Source organism: Capricornis sumatraensis, chromosome 19, assembly GCF_032405125.1.
Source record: "Capricornis sumatraensis isolate serow.1 chromosome 19, serow.2, whole genome shotgun sequence".
Taxonomy (NCBI): Eukaryota; Metazoa; Chordata; class Mammalia; order Artiodactyla; family Bovidae; genus Capricornis; species Capricornis sumatraensis.
In genome coordinates this window covers 60,209,224-60,217,779 of record NC_091087.1, presented here as the reverse complement: position 1 = coordinate 60,217,779, position 8,556 = coordinate 60,209,224, and the positions used below count along the sequence as shown (strand labels likewise).

General features: G+C 39.0%; 1 pseudogene; it reads right to left on the bottom strand.

The window, feature by feature from the left end:
* Window positions 1-1,582: 1,582 nt before the first annotated feature.
* Window positions 1,583-8,203, bottom strand: LOC138095009 (growth hormone-regulated TBC protein 1 pseudogene; annotated as a pseudogene).
* Window positions 8,204-8,556: the final 353 nt, after the last annotated feature.

Below are 8,556 nucleotides of genomic sequence, written 5' to 3'. Positions count from 1 at the left end.
CAGAAGGCCTTTTTTTTTTCCTTCAAGCAACAATATTTTGAAAGAAAAAAATAGAAAGAAAAGAGTTTCAATAAAGGCACACTTTATTTTAGAGATATTCTCTTCATAGGCATTAAGAACATAACTTTGCATCCACTGCAATAAAATGTATAATTGTAAAAACTGTCCCATAGTCAGAGTGCATTTTTAATACTAAGCATTTTTAAGTGTGTAACAATGTCAATTAACAGTTAAATGGAAATATAGCACTGATGCTATCATACTTGACTTGAATTTTAACTTTTCTTAGTTCCCTACTATTATTTTATTCACTAGACCAATATATTCAATTGTGAAGATAATATTTAAGTGTGAAGTTTCATTTACACTAAAATTGAAATTTTGTGAATACTACTTACTGTAAGATACTACTTACTGTAGGATAATCTTTTATTCTATCTTTTATTGAGATAGGGTAAAACATACATTCATATTTATATTTATATATTTTATAAATGTTTATTTTGAAATTCACCATAGAAAAAAGGGTTGTAGACCATAACTGTCCTGAATTAAAGAAATCATATTTAAATATTACTAAAAGGATTAACATATTACATATATACCAAGTTAGAAATACATCCAGAAATCTGGTTGAGGAGAAAGCAGATATGGAATGGATACAAAAAGTTATAAATAGCAGGAGGTATAAATACCTTATGAACAATTACATAAATGAGGACTGTAGCAAATATTCTTTGTTATATACATATTTGTGTTCATTAACCCTTTTTTCCCTGTCCTCTATCTCTACCATTTTGTGTAAAAGGTATATTTACATTTTAGGACTTACCAGCAAGAAGCACACGTAGAATGTGGTGGGTAAAGAAGAGATCAGTATAGCTCCCGCAGTGATAGCCAGGCAAATGGGCTTTCGACTACAGAGGGTTTCAACTTCCTGTGAATTACAGACTTTTTGTCCTTACATCTCACATTTCATACATTATTAATGTCTCAGATTTTAAAAATTAAAAAAAAATCTAGAAAGGTGACTTGCAGCTCACAATGAAGAGAAGAGGTACTTTCAGTTCAGTTCAGTCGCTCAGTCGTGTCTGACTCTTTGTGACCCCATGAATTGCAGCACGCCAGGCCTCCCTGTCCATCACCAACTCAAACTCATGTCCATTGAGTTGGTGATACCATCCAACCATCTCATCCTCTGTCGTCCCCTTCTGCTCCTGCCCCTAATCCCTCCCAGCATCAGGGTCTTTTCCAATGAGTCAACTCTTTGCATGAGGTGGCCAAAGTACTGGAGTTTCAGCTTCAGCATCAGTCCTTCCAAAGAATACCCAGGGCTGATCTCCTTTAGAATGGACTAGTTGGATCTCCTTGCAGTCCAAGGGACTCTCAAGAGTCTTCTCCAACACCACAGTTCAAAAGCATCAATTCTTCGGTGCTCAGCTTTCTTCACAGTCCAACTCTCACATCCATACATGACCACTGGAAAAACCATAGCCTTGACTAGACGGACCTTTGTTGGCAAAGTAATGTCTCTGCTTTTTAATATGCTATCTAGTTTGGTCATAACTTTACAGAATGATAATTAAATTGCTCCATTCCTGGCTGGAGTGTAGCCGTGTTGTTCCTGGCAGCAGAAAGCGGGTGGAAGCTCCTTTGCCCAGACAGCTGAGTCAGCCCCATGTCTGCAGCCAGGCCGGCAGTGTCCAGTCATGCTGGCCCTGGACAGGCTCCCAGGCTCTGGGAATACTGTCTGCATGACGGTGTGGCACTGCATCACGAAGCTCCCTCTGGTGATCTTGAAATGTCGGAGACGCTGTTAACTTTCAAGATCAACACCTGATGTTGCTTGTTGAGGGTTAGGGCCTCCTGGAAGGTGACCTTGGAGCCCTCCTTGAACAGACTATCCCAGATGCGAAGCAACGTGGGCTGGAGGTTTACAAACAGGCAGACAAACCTGCGCAACACGACCGGAGTACATAGCACACTGTGCCTGTCCCTTCCTGGCCACCACCGCCAGCAGCTTCGTCTTCGCCAGCTCCGGGAGGACTTCCTGGCCTGTCCTGAGCTCAGCATCGAGGGGCCGCAGTACTCTGGAAGTATTCCGTCAACTGGGACGTCCAACAGCCACAGAATCAGATATCCCGCTATGAAGTTCACTCCCTGGCAACAACCCACCCCGCAGCTGTGGTGCGGGCCGGTTAGCAGCACATGATACAGGGTCCTCTGCAAGCAGAGGCCCGCGTCCTGCTGGAACTTCACGCTGTCTGGGAAGGCACCGTTCATGCGTGTTCTGAGGGTCTCCTCCAGGCTGTCATTCCTCTCTCCTCCGAGAACACAGTGGTAGTGGCCAGGATTCCGCTCCATCTGGGCCAAGGCTTCGCTCACCGCCACCCAGGCGCAGGCCCAGTGCTCCAGCGGGACGCCCTTCCGGATGTGGGGCTTCACTGTCCTCATCTGGAAACCACCGCTTCCCTTTAGCAGTTTGGACCATGTTATGGCCCTTCTGGTATCACCGAAAGGGCGGGGTGGGGGGGGTAATTCTTCAAAAGCTGCATAATGGAAGTCCTCAGGCCTTTCCAACACAAGAACAGATTGATCCCTGGATGCGTTCCCACGCCACCTGGGCGCCCCTCGTGCGCGCGCCTGGAGGACCCCGGGCACTGCTGGCGGGGGCGGCAGGGGCGGCGAGGGCGGCGGGGGCGGCGGGCCAAATCCACCACCCAGGACTCACCGCGCCTCGCTTCCTTACAGAACTTTAGCAATTCCGTGCCTTCTGAATGCCTGAATATTGGCAGGTGTGTCTCTTTTACTCCTCCAGCTCTTTCAACAGTTTTTTTTAAGGCCTATCATTTATGGTACGAACTCTTTCCGCTTGATGTGCCTACCTTGTTTTCTGTTTTCCTGAAGAAAACTCTGTAATACGGGAGAGCCAGTATTTTTGAGGAAAGCTCCCTTCCTGTTTTGCTCCTCTCCACGACTTCTTAGAGTTGTTCACGGGACACTGAAAAACTGCGGAAACATTTCTGTGGCTTTGTAGAAGCTTTTAGCCTTGTTCCCCATTCTGTTTATTACTCAAAATTTAGCATTATTCTGTGAAGGGAAAAAAAAAAAAAAAACCTGACAATGCATTTCAGGCATTTGCATTTTCCAGGTTTTTCAAAAGAACCACTGAAATCTCAGTTGATCTTTCTTTTCTCTATCAAAGGCCCAGAATTCTCCACCCAGAATCAGCAGATATACTAAGGGGAAAATCTTCCTGGTGACTTTTTGCTCACCTAAGACTGGTTCTGCATCTCTAGATTTTTTTTTTTCTTTCCATTCCTTCCATGGTTCTCAGATGGTTTTTAAGGCTCTGTTTATGTTTTTTAACGTAGCTACATCCCCCCACCCCACCCCTCACACACAGGTACATTGACTAACAGCTGAGCTGCCTTCCAATGTAGTGAACTTTCTATTACCAGGAATGCTAAACTGCAAGCTGGATAAACATGTAAGCCATTTTACAGGGAGGAATGGGATTATCATGTTGATAATGGAGAGTTACTCTACTCTAAACATGGTGGGTATTTTCCAATCTGTGGCTTTATAACCATGTTTTTAAAGTAATTACTATATTGCTAAAAGTTATTAGCAGCATTGCATATCACGTGTATATTTTTTGTATTTATATGCAATAGAGTTTAATTAACTTAGTCTTGCCAGTGTTATTTTCTCTTGTTATAAATTATTTGTATAAATCTTTCTAGAAAATCAACGATGTGTGCATAGGATATTACATGTTTGGGAATTAAGACAGCAAATACTGATTTGAGAAGGCAGTGGTCTTAAATTTGAACCTGCGTTGGAATCACCTGGGGGATTGCTAAAACATATATTGCTAAACCCACCCTAGAGTTTCTGATTCAGTATGACTGGAGTGGGGTCTTAGTCGTTGCACTTGCTAACAAGTTCTCACACTAATGCTGCTTCTGGGGAACACAGTTTGAGAATCACTGGTGTAAAAATATAAAACAATTGCATGATTGTATTTCTTTTATGTTTTATGTAAACCTGAAATATGAAAAGTGCAAGTGAGGGCACAATGGCCTCCATAGCTTACAGTTCTGCTCTATAATTTGCCCTTACAAATGGCCTGTCAAGTTGGTTATATGATCAACTATTTAAATATTGATGAGACATTTTTCCCCTCCCTGCCGTTCCCAGCTATACCAGCTCGGAACTGTAAGCATATCATTTTGTCAGTTTTCAATGTGCATTACTTTCTCTTTCTCCCCCTCACTGTATCTCCTTCCAATAATTTCCTGTAAAACTTGCTGCTTACCTCTGACGGGAATAGCAGAAGCTCAGGTCATCCATCAAACCAGAGCTCTGTGTCAGCAGCTTCTCAAATGATATAAGGTGATTCTTATATGACATAACCATCAGAATGCCACAAAGAAGAAGTCACAGTTGTCAACTTGGGTCATAAACCACAGGAAATCTCAATGAGCCATCTAGTACCTGCCAAGACTAGTATTAAAGAGACAGGAGAATGGAAAGATAGCATGGCTACAAATGGCAGGTAAATGTCTTTCAATATTATAATACATACGTTACAGCATCTATATTATAGCTACTGTTACAACTATGTCACCATTTTCCTGATCTCTAGAAGTGGAATTTATATAAAGCATACCATTCTGAGATAACTCACATGTGGAAAATACATTTAAAAATTTTAACTACAAATTTAAACATCAAGGATTAAATTTAGATAAAGGTAATAAAGATGTTATTGTTTGGGGCTTACTGCTTAGGTACATATATTCCTGCCTATAAAATAGCCTTTGTTTTGAATTTTCCACATCAACTATATTTGATAATATGACTAGTCAAGTTTTATTTCATTGTAATTTGATAATTTAAAGGGAATAAGATATTTGTCTTGCATTTTCTTCCTTTACATTTACCTGTTACTATTTTTTTTTTTAATTTGGCATTATTTCCAAACTAGTTAAAGAAAGAAAAAAATATTTAGGGGTTTTTGTGTCTGAATTCATGGAGGTCATGTTTGCCCATGCTTTGTAACATAAAGAACATGTTTTCAAAACTCAGTGGATTAGGTACTATGAAAGAAGAAAGAAAGAGAGAGAGAGCAGAAAGGAAAAGGGGAAGAGAGAGGAAGGAGGAAAGAAGGAAAGGAGGGAAGAAAAGATGAAAGGAAGGAAGGAAAAGAATAGGAAAAACTCCCCTGACAAAAAATAATGCTGGGCAACACATAAATTATTAAAGTTGAAAAGAGTGAAACAGATATGAAATGCAATTTTAATATAAAAGTAGACACTTTTTGAGATTTTTCCATATTATCATAATGGGCAAGGAAAAGTAGGAGAGGAGGGGAGGGAAGCACAGGAAGAAAGGAAGAAGGGAGGAAGGGAAAGACAAGCAAGAAAAGAAAACTGGAAAAAAAAACTTCCATTGACAAAAAACAGGGTTGGGCAACCTGTGAATTATTAAAGTTGAAGAGAATGAAACACTTAGATGTGAAATGCAATTTTAATGTAAAAAGTAGACTCTTGAGATTTCTCCATATTATTATAATGATCAAATGTAGACTGAGCCTCTTTGTCTCTTCACCTTTCCATATTGTTAATTTCTTTGCTGTGTTTGCTATAAAAGCTGTACAATTATCTGAACATATTTTCAAGGTTTCAAATATATTTTGTTAGTGGTTATTTTCTAATATTTTTTGATTGTGGCTTTAATCTCAAAAGGCTTTATATCCTTTATACTCCATATAGCATATATATATATTTTTTTTAATTTTTTTAAAATTTATTTATTTATCTATTTTTTATTTTACTTTACAATACTGTATTGGTTTTGCCATACATTGACATGAATCCACCACGGGTGTACATGAGTTCCCAATCCTGAACCCCCTTCCCACCTCTCTCCCCATATCATCTCTCTGGGTCATCCCAGTGCACAGCCCCAAGCATCCTGTATCCTGTATCGAACCTAGACTGGCGATTTGTTTCTTACATGATAGATACATGATTCAATGCCATTCTCCCAAATCATCCCACCCTCTACCTCTCCCAAAGAGTCCAAAAGTCTGTTCTATACATCTGTGTCTCTTTTGCTGTCTCGCATACAGGGTTATCATTTTTTCTTCTTTTATTACAATGCTTATTAATTCACCTATGTTCTTTATTTCTGAAATTATCTTCCTTATGATATTTTTTCATGTGTATGATTAATTATTATCACTGATATTTACATTTAAGAGAGAAGAAATAGATAATTGGCTGGGTTTCCTGGCAGTCTGATTAGTAGGATCGTTTCTTGACATATTTTTCCATGGGTGGTGCATCAGGAAAAGTAAGTTAAATTATGCTGTAGTGACAAGCATTTAGTGGCTTGACACAAAGGTTTATTCCTTGCCCATGTTGAATTTCCATAAGGGGTTTGTGTCTATACTGTGTTTTAAATTGTCCTCACTTTGGAACTTGAGCTGCCACAGCACTTACTATTTGGATTTTTATTGATCATTATGGCAGAAAATGAACTCTAATGACTCTTCTGACAACAGTTAAATGCTCCAGTCTGGAAGTGGCACTGATTGTCTAGATTTAGTGACAGGGGCCACATTCAACCACAAGAAGGCCACGGATTGCACTGCTGTCATTTTCCCCTTGAAAGTCAGAAGATTAAGGCAGGGATTTATAATAGTCATTAATCACTACTATAGGTCAGGATTTGATCAAGAGCTCAGCGTATGATAGAATGTGGTATATTGATTCCTAGACCTCAATTTATGGTGCTTTAGGTGAGAGAGTTCTGTCAGGAAATGAACTTTCTATGTGCCAGAATGAAGAAGATTTTTCTCTAGGAAACAAAATCTACACTAGATCCCTAGTTTTCTCCAGATTCTTTCATCAATTGCATTAAAGAAAAATGAGTTGCTAGTCTTACTCAATTCTCATTGCCTCAATTCTGCATAATGAATAAATGGCAGAAAGGGATTGGAGGTGCACGCTTGCAGAATTTTGTACTTGATGAATCAGAACCAAGACCACGTTAGGGTATCAGTGTGAGGATTACACTGCAATTTCTCTTGCACATCCTCAGAGTTAACATTAAACAGTAACTTTTTATGTGTTTCAGCCACTAAATATGCTCCATCTAACTTATGATTTGAAGAAATTTGCTGTTATAGGTCAATTCTAATCTGTTTTTACATTTTAGTCTCAATAATGTTTCAGGAGAGAGAGCCATGTGTGTCCAGTATCTCTGCATGAAAGGAGAAGCTAAAGTGTGGAGTATTTGTTTGTATTTTTTGGTTTTGTTTTGTTATTTAATTGATAAATAAGTATTTTATTTTAGAATAATTCAGTTTTATGAAACTTTTATGAAGACAGAAAGTTCCCATATACCCATACTCAGTTTCCCCATTAGTATTTTATTTTATTATAGTACATATATTTGACACACTAGGTGAACCAATATTAATATATTATTGTTAACTGAAGTCCAGTATTTTAAGTAGATTTCCTTAGTTTTTTTGCCTAATGTTCTTTTTGTCTGTTCTAGGATCGCATCCAGGATACTATGTTACATTTTGTTGTTTTCGATCCATGGACTCCTATTGGCTGTAAGAGTTTCTCATATTTTCTTTGTTTTTTGGTGATCCTAGAAATCCTGAGAAATACTGACCAGATATTTTGTAGGGTGTCTCTCTCACATTTTCCCTGTTTTTTCATGGTTATACTGGAGTTTTTGAGATGGATATCACAGAGGTAAAAAAAAGCCTCAACTTCATCACTATATATCAAGAGTACCTATTATCAACATGCAGTCATTGTTGATGTTAGCCTTGGTCACTCGACTGAGTAATACTGTAAGTTTCAACACAGTAAAGTTACTTTTTTCCCCTCTTTCCACACTCTACTCTATGGAAGGAAGTCACTCTCCACAACCTTACTTAAACACTGGGGAGTTAATAATCACCACCATGAAGGTGAAATAACTACATGAATTTAGAATTACTTTGCACAAAATATTCCATCAATCATTTATATAAGTATGAACTAATTTCAACAAATACAGAGAGTAATTTCTGTTTCATTACAGTCTTACTTCTTTGCTTTCTATTCTGTTCTACCGATCTGGGCATGTGTGCCTGCTGTCGCTTCAGCTGTGTCTGACTCTTCACAGCCATGTGGACTGTAGCTCACAAGCTCCCCTGTCCATGGGATTCTTCAGGCAAGAATACTGGAGTGGGTTGCCATGTCCTTCTCCAGGGGATCTTCCCGACCCAGGGATCTAACCTGCATCTCAGGTCTCCTGCATTGGCAGGTGGGTTCTTTATTACTAATGCCACCTGAGAAGCCCTCCATTGATCTAGGTGTCTATTATTTTGCTAATGCAACCTGTGTACTGTAACTTTACAGTAAATCTAAAATCTGATATTGTGAGTCCTTCAACTTTGTTATTTTTCAATATTATATTAAGTTATTCTAGGTCTTTTGTCCTTTTGTATATTTTAGACAGACTTCCCTGGTGGCTCAGTTG